We start from the raw sequence: 13100 nt of genomic DNA on the forward strand, positions 1-13100 counted from the left end.
CTCTGTATGTATGCAGTATGTCTGTCCCATGGTTCCTTATCCTTACCCTTATCATGCGAATTTCCATTTGTAAAGGTGTGACAAATTTTACTAAAAGCTGACAGATTTTTATGGTATATATTATAATGTTGTTTACTGTTATTATTGACGATTTAATGATTTGTTTTCTTTTTTGATCCAACTCAACTTACTTCATCAAACACTCCTGCCCCCACTACTGCAGCCCCAAACACTCCCGTCCCCACTACTGCAGCCCCAAACACTCCCGCCCCCACTACTGCAGCCCCAAACACTCCCGTCCCCACTACTGCAGCCCCAAACACTCCCGTCCCCACTACTGCAGCCCCAAACACTCCCGTCCCCACTACTGCAGCCCCAAACACTCCCGTCCCCACGACGGCAGCCCCAAACACTCCCGTCCCCACTACTGCAGCCCCAAACACTCCCGCCCCCACTACTGCAGCCCCAAACACTCCCGTCCCCACTACTGCAGCCCCAAACACTCCCGTCCCCACTACTGCAGCCCCAAACACTCCCGTCCCCACTACAGCAGCCCCAAACACTCCCGTCCCCACTACAGCAGCCCCAAACTCTCCCGTCCCCACTACTGCAGCCCCAAACACTCCCGTCCCCACTACAGCAGCCCCAAACACTCCCGTCCCCACTACAGCAGCCCCAAACACTCCCGTCCCCACTACAGCAGCCCCAAACACTCCCGTCCCCACTACAGCAGCCCCAAACACTCCCGTCCCCACTACAGCAGCCCCAAACACTACCATCCCTATTCCTACTCCTCCAGCTGCCATAACCCTTTTCAACTCTCCAAATACAACAAATCCTAACATCACTGTCCAAAATCCCCCCCTAAATGCTACAGCACCTCCAGCAATGCCAACAACAATGCAGCAAACTTCCCCTCAGCCACAAAAAAACATAACTGTGACCACGCTGAGGAGCAGCAGCGTACTTACTGTCACCTCCTTATGGCAACTGGTGAACGGCACAGAGATGACAACTTTAGAGCTGAATGAGATCACAACTGTCTATTATGAAGTGAAGACCATCACTCCCACCACCGTTACAACCAGCACCAACAGCTCAGTCACTCCATTTTACTCCAGGATAACTGTCGGCTCTGGTCTTCTTGTGCCATTCAGTGACAGACCGGCACCTCAAAATTCTGGCAATGTGACTGTTGCCCTAAACCAGCAACCTTTCCAGCCTACATTGTATATCAATCAGCCAGTTCAAACCAAAACCTTATCGGAGACCTTCACAGTCGATACGGCAAATGTAACAAGCACTACTACAAAAACAACCATAACCACGGAGGAGGTGGTTGTCACCTACTTGCCTTAAAACCTTCTCAGAAGTAAAATATGGATTAGACCCGATACGATTTCCAACCTCACATTATAATCGGCAAGGATGACAGAAAGCTGACCTTTGCTTATTATCCCAGTAAATCTACTTATCCTATTACAGTCACTTAATTTATTAATCAGTTGGTGGCATGGTGTGAGATACCCACAATGCTCTGTAGCTGGTCAGTGTGGACCAACTAGAACCCTGGGAATCTAGAAAAACTATGTAATTGAATGTAATAAATAACATATATATATATATATTTCTCAACATGTAACTTTATACAATGTAAATAAAGACAGTGAAGGCAAAAAGCATTTACCGAGTGTTTCCTTACATGCCCTTTCCTCTACTCTATCTTTACCTTACCTATACCCTATGTTTATCTTACCCTAACCCTATCTTTACCTTACCCTAACCCTATATTACCCATACCCTATCTTACCCTTACCCTCTGTGGTACTCGACCGGTGACGTACTTAAGGTGTTATTAGTGATGCCACCTCTGTGGTGGTTGACCGGTTGTGTTGTACAGCTCAGCCAGGGATAGTATCGTCACGACGCCAGTGCTAGTCCAGCACTCAGGTGGGATGTTGGTACCTGCTTTTTGTTGTGGCTGGCTGCGTTCCCCAAATGGTCAAAGACCTGCAGGCAGGGGCGTAACTAGAACTAGCCCCATAGCAAACTTTTGATTGCCCCCCCCCCCCCCAACAACTGACCACTAAGCAGTGAAGAGAGAGCAATATGTATATATAGTATTAGGAAAAGCATTACAGCACCATGACCACTGCCATTACCACTATACTGTTACCAACCAAATCAAGTATGTTAAAGTGACAGTACCACCAGGCCCAGGCTGAAGCACTGGAGGCGGCCGACCCACCCCTAGTGGGAAGAAACCCCAGCCCCTCCATGACGTGACTCCATTAGAATCAATGGAACCCTATCATAGAGGGGCGGGGGTTTCCTCCCACTGGGGGTGGGTCAGCCTGGGCCTGGTGGTACTGTCACTTTAAGATGAATAATACAAACAGTACCAGTTTACATGGGACAAATATTACCACCTCTCACTATTATCACTACATACTGAATAATGCTACCACTGCTACGGAATAAAAACCACAGTCCAATATCACCAGTGGCCATATAGTGGCCTGTATAAGCTCTACACACCATAAGTGATTACAGTGCAGTTACAGCCAATAACTCACAGGGGACGTGTTCTTTGAGTGCATCACAGGAGTCGTCTTCTCCAATTGGAGTTGCTCACTTTTTCCCTTCTTCTCCGTCCAGCCTGGGCCACCATGGATCTTTAGGATCTGCCAGACAAACAGTTTAGGTTCCTCACTCATCATCCTACACATTTATTTGCTCCATCGGTTCCCTCATATAGTAGTCCCCTCTGTATCCATAAAGTAGTTAGACCACGGTGTCCCTTATTAAGTAGTTAGACCCTTCTCTACCCCCCATATAGTAGTTAGGGCCGTCTGTGCCCCTATATAGTAGTCGTACCCCGCTGTGCATCTGTATAGTAGTTAGGCCTCTCTGTGCAGGTAGCCCCCTTAGTAGGTAGTATCCCCATGTAGCTATTTCTCCCATAGTTAGTGTCCCTGGTAGGTAGGCATCCCCCTGTAATTTAACCCCCCTGGAAGTTAATCTCCCCCTATGTAGCCATTTCCTTGGATCTTGGATAGTTAGCCCCCTCCTGTAGGCATCTCCCCTGGTAGTTATGCTCCATCCTTCCCATGTAGTCATGTCACTTGGTTAACCATTTCCCTCATACAGGCTTCCACCTGCAAGTTACCCCCCCCCCCCCATGTGGGTAATTTCATGTAAGTAACCCCCCCCCCCCCAAATGTAAGCAATCCTGTGTAAGTAACCCCCCTCCCCCCATGTGGGCAAACCCATGCATGCTAATTGCCCCCCCCCCCTTCCAATGTAGGCAATCCCATGTAAAGTAACCTCTGCTCTCCCATGTAGGTAATCCTGTTAGTCAACCCCCCCATGCAAGCAATCCCATGTAAGTTAACCCCCTCTCTTCCATGTAGGCAAGCCTGTTAGTTAACCACCCATGTAAGCAATCCCATGTAAGTTAACCCCCTCTCTCCCGTGTAGGCAATCCCGTTAGTTAACCCCCCCATGCAAGCAATCCCATGTAAGTTAACCCCCTCTCTCCCGTGTAGGTAATCCTGATAGTTAACCGCCCCATGTAGGCAATCCCATGTAAATTCCCCCGTACGGCGGTAGTTCCGCCTTTGCCTGCAGGGCTATGATGGGTCCCTTGGGCTCTTGTCACGATAGTCCTGAGTGGCAATTGACGCACCCGGACTATCGGTACCACCACCCACAGAAAGGGAGGGGAAATGACCAACGGTGTGTGGAGGAGGTGTATAAGTGCTGTTGTAAGGAAGACTGAGTCCCAGTGAAATAAAAGGAACAGCTTTACTGTACAGTCTCTGAACAACCTAAACACTTTGGCAGAAAGGTAGTTGTAGCTGTGCTTGTATAGTTGAGAGTTTAGAGTAGAGTGGAGCAGCATAGAGGAGAGAAGTTTGCCAAGGGAGTCCCAACCCAAAGTATTACTGTGCTCTGCCAGAACTTTGGAGAGATACTTGAGAGTGAGAGATACTTGTACACGTGTTTAGACTAATGTCTGACCACCTTCTGCCCTACAGTTTTGAGCTACTTGTCCTACCAGGGTGATACAAGACCCAGCTGTGGTTACCTGGGTAAAGCTAAGTGTCCAAGGGTGTCCCCGTGTCACTTGCACTGCAAGATAGAATACGTAGACCTTCTGGTATCTTTGTTCTATCCAGGCTACTTCCTCTTGTTTCAGGATACTGTCCCTCACTTTGTAGGGTGGTTCTCGTCCTGGACTGGGTTTATCCCTGACTTTCTCCCTTTGTGGTGTCTAGCACTGCATAGTAACTATAATGGATAGACTGGAGAAACTGTCTCTGGCTGCTTTGACTCGTGTGTCTCACTACCTCACTTCACACTGTCTACACTAGGCTAAACTAAACTTCCTGTCCACACAGGTTACTTCCCCAGGGACTGTGTGTGTGTGTGTGTGTGTGTGTGTGTGTGTGTGTGGAGAGCAGGGATAGGTAGAAGAAGAGAGAGTATCCTCTATAAGTCAGCACAGACCACATGGTACAGTAATAACGGTAACCCTTGGCTTACTTCAGCTGTGCAACACACAAAGTTTATAAATACCACTGACACCTAGTGGTGAAACTAGAAAATGCTTCGTTAAGGCACCGCAAGGGTTATAACTTGGCAACATAATAAATAACAGTTGCAACAGTATAAAAAACATTATAACTGTTCAGGAGGCAATAATTAAATCATCCATAGTGCAAATAAATTGGTAAACTTTTCATCAAAAGTCTTTGAGAGCAACATACTGTATATACATTTGTTGAAGTCTATTAGTCCCTGGCTTTTGGCATAAAGTTCCTAACTAATCCAAGTACTCTAACATATATACAAACAATTGAGGGAATAATAAATCGAGGGGCAAACTAAACAATCGAGGGGCAAAAAACAAATCTCATGGTAGCGAGCTTGTGGTTGACCTTTGTTGGGCCTGGTTGATCTTCTGAGGGCAAATTCTTCTGGGAGGACAGCAAAGTCAGGGGAGCGGTTGTCCGCCGGTTGGTAGGGAGATAAGTGATCTGAGCTTCTTGGTGGGTTATAGGGAACCTCTACTGGAACTGGGTTAGTAGTTGAGCCGTAGGGTAGGTAGAGAGGTTCTGCATTAAGGAGAAAAATGGATCTTGTGGCTTTTAGTGGCTGATAGACGTGGAGTTAGGTCTCTGTTGATACAGAGTTTCAGCCAGTTACAGTGGACTTTTACAGGTACTTTTCCAGTCTTCTGAACCTGTTAAACGCCAGCAGCTTCATGCGGGATGGAAATTACAATGAGAGGCTCCTCTTCCCACAGTGGATCAAGTTTCTCTGAATGATGCCCGACTGAGCCAGACTATGCCACCAATTTTAAAAAGTTGGGCCTTGGCACGCTGGGTATAATCTTCCTCTTTGCGATGATGGGCTTCTTTCATCCTGCTGTTTACTATCTGTTGCGCTTCTTGGATTCTCCGCTGGTGCTCTTGTACCCAGTCTGTTTTTGGTAGCGAGTTATCAGAATCTGAGACTTGGATACCTAAGGCCATGTCCTTAGGTTGTTGGCCTTGTTGCCCGAACATGAGGTAAAATGGAGTGTAGCAGTGTTGATGTAGATTTCTACCAGTTCTCCAAGGAGTTCAGGCCATTCGCTTGGTTTGGAAACAGCAGCTAATCTCAGCATGTTGATGACTACTTGGTGATGCGCTCACACATTTCCTGGTGGGTGACCCGCTATGCCTCTTAGCTTCCTGCACTCATGGTGCTGACATACATTTTGAAAGAGTTGGGATTCAAATGCTAGACCTTGGTCTGAGAGGATGGCTTCTGGGCAGCCATAGTGTTTGACATAGTGGTGATCCAGCATGATGGCTGTGGTTTTGGCGATCAAGGCTTTCACTGGAACTAGTACTGCCCACTTGCTGTAGTGGTCAATTGTGGTGAGGACATAACTGTAGCCGGATCTTGTAGGGGCCAGTTTTACATGATCTAAGGTCACAAGTTCTCCTGATCTGGAGGTGCTGATAAGGTGCAAGGGTGCACGGGCTTCTGATTTCCCTCTTTTGGCAAGGTTGCAATCTGAGCAATTTTGGCACCATCCTTCAATGTCAGTTTTCATACCGACCCATTAGAATCTTCTTCGGATTGTTACTTCTGTTTTAAGCACTCCGAAGTGGCCGGATTGATCATGGTAAGCATCCAGGATCATTTTGGCATCTCGCCTGGGGATTAGGATCTGCCGGACTCTTTCACCTGTGAAAGGGTCTAGGGAATTTCTGAGGACTAGGCCTCTCTGCAGAAAGAGACGTTTTTGTTGGAGCCAGAGTCTAGGTCTATATCTAGGGGAGCTTTGCGTAGCCTGAGGGGTACCTTGACGATAAGCAGGTTTTTTTGGAGCTCCCCAAGGACACCACTTTTCGACTGGAGTAACTTCCATTTAAACAGGTCTTGGCAAGGGTCAGTCTTGGGACTGTCTTCATCTTGTTTGGCCACCATCATCACTTTCTGATGGGCAAACTGGTTATAGAAGGGTGGCATCTCAACATCTCCCCACTTATCTTCACAAGTGGAGTCGGAACTAGTTTTGTCTGGAGTCGGAAAAAAATGTACCAACTCCGAGTTCTGCTTTAAAAAAAAACTTAGAACAATTTAAAATTAAGTTTTGATATGAATTTTATAAGTTTTGCTCATCAATATATATTATGAGCAACATTCTAATAGGACACTGGCCCCATTACATAAGGGTGGTCGGTGAATATATCAGTAATAGGACACTGGCCCTATTACATAAGGGTGGTCGGGGAATATATCAGTAATAGGACACTGGCCCTATTATATAAGGGTGGTCGGGGATATATATCAGTAATAGGACACTGGCCCTATTACATAAGGGTGGTCGGGGAATATATCAGTAATACAGCACTGGCCCTATTACATAAGGGTGGTCGGGGAATATATCAGTAATACAGCACTGGCCCTATTACATAAGGGTGGTCGGGGAATATATCAGTAATACAGCACCGATCCTATTACATAAGGGTGGTCGGGGAATATATCAGTAATAGGTCACTGGCTATTACATAAGGGGGTCGGGGAATATATCAGTGATAGGACACTGGCCCTATTATATAAGGGTGGTCGGGGAATATATCAGTAATAGGACACTGGCCCTATTACATAAGAGTGGTCGGGGATATATATCAGCAATAGGACACTAGCCCTATTACATAAGGGTGGTCGGGGAATATATCAGTAATAGGACACTGGCCCTATTACATAAGGGTGGTCGGGGAATATATCAGTAATAGGACACTGTCCCTATTACATAAGGGTGGTCGGGGGATATATCAGTAATAGGACACTGGCCCTATTACATAAGGGTGGTCGGGGAATATATCAGTAATAGGACACTGGCCCTATTACATAAGGGTGGTCGGGGAATATATCAGTAATAGGACACTGGCCCTATTACATAAGGGTGGTCGGGGATATATCAGTAATAGGACACTGGGTGGTCGGGGAGAGGTTGTCGGTGACTATTTGGCAGGTTGTTTCTGAGCTGGAAGAGTCCATTGTGCGGGGGGAGATCTGTGCTGGTCTCTCCCTGGATGCTGGATGACTGTATATGAGCAGCAGTGTAATATGGAGATATCCTGTGTAATATAGAGGAGGAGGAGGAGACATAAGGAGTGTAGCTGTAACCTCTGTCCTCAGGGCTGGGTTTTCTTCAGTCTTCTATGGCTGCAGCTGTGTGTGTGTGTGTGTGTGTTATGGCGTGCCCCCGCACCCACAGAGACCCCTCTATATCACTATGTGACCCCCCCTCTCTATATCACTATGTGTGACCCCTCTCTATATCACTATGTGTGACCTCTCTATATCACTATGTGTGACCCCTCTATATCACTATGTGTGACCCCTCTATATCACTATGTGTGACCCCTCTCTATATCACTATGTGTGACCCCTCTATATCACTGTGTGTGACCCCTCTATATCACTATGTGTGACCTCTCTCTATATCACTATGTGTGACCCCTCTCTATATCACTATGTGTGACCCCTCTCTATATCACTATGTGTGACCCCTCTCTATATCACTATGTGTGACCCTCTCTATATCACTATGTGTGACCCCTCTCTATATCACTATGTGTGACCTCTCTCTCTATATCACTATGTGTGACCCCTCTCTATATCACTATGTGTGACCTCTCTATATCACTATGTGTGACCCCTCTCTATATCACTATGTGTGACCCCTCTCTATATCACTATGTGTGACCCCTCTCTATATCACTATGTGTGACCTCTCTATATCACTATGTGTGACCCCTCTATATCACTATGTGTGACCCCTCTATATCACTATGTGTGACCCCTCTCTATATCACTATGTGTGACCCTTCTCTATATCACTATGTGTGACCCCTCTCTATATCACTATGTGTGACCCCCCCCCTCTATATCACTATGTGTGACCCCCCCCTCTATATCACTATGTGTGACCTCTCTCTATATCACTATGTGTGACCCCTCTCCCTATATCACTATGTGTGACCCCTGTATATCACTATGTGTGACCCCCTGTATATCACTATGTGTGACCTCTATATTACAGGGATCGGGCAGTGTTAGTGTTTCTGTGGTGAATATTTAGTTAGAAACATAGAAGATGTCAGCAGGAAACGACCACCTGCTCCCTCTAGTCTAGTTGTGAGTAGTTCAGGACATGGAGGCTGGAGACTGGCTGCACCCACTGCACACACAGGAGAAGCTGCTGTATATACAGTATATATTCCCTCAGATCATGTAGGACATTAGGGAGAAGCTGCTGAGCCGGTGTGATAGATATCTCCCCTGGTATATGACCGGCCATTTATCAAGGAGCAGGAGTCCGAGTCCGAGTCGGTCCTGATAAAATTCAGGAATCGGAGTCAGAGCTGCAGCTTACCGACCCCTCAGCCCTGGGGATAAGGCATCAGCGTTCACATTGGCCTTGCCGCTGCGGTACTTGATGGTGAAGTTGATGTTTGCCGGACGTGAGGCCCATCTCACCAGGTTTAGCAGTGTTGAGGTGCGCCAGAGGTTTGTTTTCTGGGTACACAGTGAAACCAGGGGCCGCCAGATAGTCTTAGAATTTTTCAGTTACAGCCCAGACTAAGGCTAGGAGTTTTAACTTGAAGGAGCTATAGTTCTGGTCATTCTCACTTTCTGGGAGGCTTCTACACGCACAGGCGATAACGCGCTCTTTGTTTGGACTTGTGAGAGGACAGCTCCTAGGCCTTGATAGCTGGCGTCTGTGTATAGCTGGAATGGCTGGCTGTAATCTGAGTGGCCAGAATTGGATGATGAGATAAGAGGCTTTAGCGCCTGGAAGGCTTTTTCTTGTTCTTGTTGCCAGTTGATGGAAAGTCTTTTGCCAGGAACATCTTTTGAGCAGCCACACAACAGCTCTGTGAGGGGAGCAGCAATTTGTGCAAAGTGTGGAATGAAGCGCCTGTAATATCCTGCAAATCCCAGGAAGCTTCTCACGTCTTTAAGTCTTGGGGGTCGCCCAATTCTTTACTGCAGCTGTCTTTTCTGGGTCAGGCTGGATGCCTGTGGAACTGACAACATGGCCCAGGTATTTGACACGGGTTTCAACAAATGACACTTGATTTGTAAGCCGTGACGGATGAGAACTTGGAAGACTTCGGTTATGTGCTGCAGGTGGTCTTGGTAAGAACTGGAGTATACAATGACGTCACCCAGGTACAGCAGAACACTTTGGAAATTGACATGGCCAAGACATCTTTCCATTAGTCACTAGAAGGTTGCAGGAGCATTGCATAGGGTGAATGGCATCCCAGCGAATTCATGAAGTCCCATGGGAGTAGTGAAGGCAGTTTTCTCCCAGTCTTCTGGAGCTACAAAGAAGTAGGATGCTGACCACAATGCTGCCAGTGATTCCTCTATCCAGGGGAGAGGATAGGCATCTTTGTGGGTGATGGTGTAGAGTTTTCTGTAGTCAACACTTCTGTTAACGCCATCTTTGTTTTTTACCAGGACAATGGGTGCTGCCCAAGGACTTTGGCTGTCTTGGATGAGTTTGGCATCCTTCAGACCACCAAGGGGCGGCAAGTGTGGACGCAGGATGCCAATTGACTTACCTCTGTTTGGCTTCGGGGTTCTTCGCAAGAACAACTTCTGGATGAAGTTGGTGTAGCTGAGCCACTGCATGGTACTTGGGTAGCCGAGTAGTAACATCACTGAGGTTGACAAGGTGGACTGGTACTTGCCCGTTGGAAACTGTGACAAGGCTTCGTGCTGCTTTGATCAATGGATGGCTATCCACATTGATGGAGTCCAAGCTGGCTTGGTAGTCCTCATTCCTTATACCAGGTCATGCCCTGCACCAGATCACCGTCTCACTATTGCCCGAGAGGTATATTGGACGTGGGTCTTCAATTCTGACTCTGCAAATCTCTCCCTGTGAACTGGAAAACTTCTATTGGGTGTTGAGCCTGCTGATGGCTTTCGGGACTGAGTGTCTGTTAGAGGAAGAAACAGAGGAAAGAGAGGCATGCAAGGCTTCAAAAACATCATCAAAACAGTGCCGGATTGCATTCATGCCTAGTACCGTATCAGAACTAGTACCACCAGATGTTTCAGTCACAATAATACCTTAACCTGGTATCCTATCTCTACCTAACTGAATAGTAGCTTCCCAGTAGCCAATCTGGGTGTACCATTACTTGCAACAAGTGACAGACCTCCTGGAAATTTGCAAAACAGTTGAGAGCGGTCAAAGTGTTTTTTGAACACCTGATGATCAATGATAGTGACTTGAGAGCCAGTGTCTATTAGAGCATCTAGGGGAACACCACTGACAGTTACATGTCGGCAGGACGATAGAAACCTTGATTCCCATTTGGACGCCTTCTTAAACCTTGAGGGTTTTCCACCCGAGGGTTTGTCTCTTCCCCTGGGGGGCATCCCATTTGACTGGAAGCACTCCCTCCTGTAATGGCCATTTCTCTTACAGAAGGTACAATAGGGTCTTTCGGAAGGGGGCCCTCTCCTTGGTGGGTGTCGATCAGGACTAGCAAGGTGGATGTGTGAATCAGGGGAGCGTGGTCTACTGCGGGAAGACTCTTCGGAATTAGATGCAAGTTGAATTTTTAAGTCTTTTAGTGCCTGACATTCAGTTTTGAGAGTCTCTGCCATTGTCTCTTCTTGTTCCTGTAAGGGGTTAACAGGAGTGGCGGCAGCTTGTAGTGTCTGACTGGGTGGAATATCTGGGAGCACTGGAGGGACAGGTGCACTAGTCAGAAATGGGCTAGAAGTAGACTGTCTCTTTGCGTGTATCACTAGCAACTGGAAGACTGAGAGACTTGAGCACCAGACTTTTAAATTCAGTGAGTGGCATGCCAGGGTTCTGCTTGGCTAAGTCCCGGAGTCGATCTTGTGTGGATCTGGAATCTACCCCCTCTATGAATCTGTCCATGATGATGTGCTCTGCATCTGCAGGTGTGATGGTGTCCCGCTGGAGTACAGCTCTGAAGGCAGCGTGTAGTTCGAGTGCATAGTCTCTGAGGGTCTCACCTGGCTTCTGACGTCATAGAATATGAGCCTTACTTCAGAGGTTGACTGGATCTCAAATTCTTTCTACAGCTTGTTCAGGATGGCATCAAGGCTGGTCTTGTGAGCAGGTGCCCAGGTACGAACCTTAGACGGGTGTAGGAAGATGGAAGCTGGGTGAACAGCCATGGCCGGTTGGGATGGAGCGACTGCACCAGAGAACGCTGGTAGATCCGGAGAGACAGAGGCTGCAGTGGGAGCGCTGACATTAGGCTGGGTATTGGAATCTAGTGAATACATCGTCCCCTAAACACCAGAAGAGTGATGGAGAAGATGAAATAGGAGCTCCGCTATGATGTCAGAAAACTTTGGGTTCTTCTGCAACTTGTGGTGCGTCACTGGGCAACAGGAGTACTAAAGGAGTAGCAAGATGGTGGTTCTGAAACTTCTGGTTGTGGTCCGTGCTTTCTTTTGTTCCGCCTGGGAACACTGGTGTGCACTTTGGGTTCCGCCTTGGGGCAGTGCTGCAAAATTGGCTGTCTTTTACTTGGCTTTCCCGTGCTTGTGGGGGTGGTCTATTTGAAAGTGATGGTGTAGTTAGAAAACACAGGATACAATCCCAGTTTAATAAAGATGGCTCCTGAGTTAAGATAGTTATATTTGGGGAACTTATTTTCTGGGAATACTGGTTTGGGTGTTCACAGTTGTAATTCACTTTGGCGGGAGAAATTACACAGTTCTTAAAAATGCACCCAAAAAATGCAACTTACACAATTATGCAAAAATAGGCAGCAACAAGGCTCAAATCCTGTTCATGACGGCATATCTGTGGTACTTGACTGGTGGCATACTTAAGGTGTTACTAGTAGTGATAAGCCGGTACTAAAAATGATCGGGTGCTCGTTACTCGAGACAAATATTTCCAGATACTCTGGTGCTCGTTTCGAGTAACGAACCCCATTGAAGTCAATGGGAAACTCAAGCATTTTTGCAGGGGACCCAAGCTCTGTACAGGGAAGTTTGTGAAAACCTGTCAACTTCAGAAAATGATGGAAACAGCACAGAAATGGACAGGAAACAGCCGGGGCAGCATGCCTGGATGCCTCTGAGGCTGGCACCATTAAACCAAATTCTGGGCAACAGCATGGCAGTGAGAATACCGTGAACCAATAAAACAGAGGTAGCATATGAACAACCCCAAAATTTAGCCTGACACAGCATGGCATTAAGAACACAGGGAACCATTAAAACAGAGGTAGCACATGAACTACCCCAAAATTTAGCCTGAAACAGCATGGCAGTGAGAAAACCGTGAACCATTAAAACAGAGGTAGCATATGAACTACCCCAAAATTTAGCCTCACACAGCATGGCAGTGAGAACACAGTGAACCATTAAAAGAAGGGTAGCATATGAACCACCCAAAATTTAAGCCTGACACAGCATCGCAATGAGAACACAGGGAACCATTAAAACAGATGTAGCATATGAACCACCCCAAAATTTAGCCTGACACAGCATGGCAGTGACAACACAGGGAACCATTT

At 47.0% G+C, this 13100-nt stretch overlaps 1 long non-coding RNA gene across 2 annotated transcripts in view; it reads right to left on the minus strand.

Annotated features, from left to right (window-relative positions):
- The window catches only part of LOC138793960 (uncharacterized), a 117078-nt gene that overhangs the window by 78362 nt on the left and 25616 nt on the right, over positions 1–13100 (minus strand). Inside the window, exon 1 of one of the 2 annotated variants that reach the window (XR_011363379.1) lies at positions 2577–2676. The exons of the other annotated variant lie outside the window; for it this stretch is intronic. This is a non-coding gene — a long non-coding RNA (uncharacterized lncRNA). Of the gene's footprint in view, positions 1–2576; positions 2677–13100 lie in introns of those variants that run through there. 2 annotated transcript variants of the gene reach the window in all.

This window comes from Dendropsophus ebraccatus, chromosome 5 (assembly GCF_027789765.1).
Source record: "Dendropsophus ebraccatus isolate aDenEbr1 chromosome 5, aDenEbr1.pat, whole genome shotgun sequence".
In the NCBI taxonomy this organism is placed as follows: domain Eukaryota; kingdom Metazoa; phylum Chordata; class Amphibia; order Anura; family Hylidae; genus Dendropsophus; species Dendropsophus ebraccatus.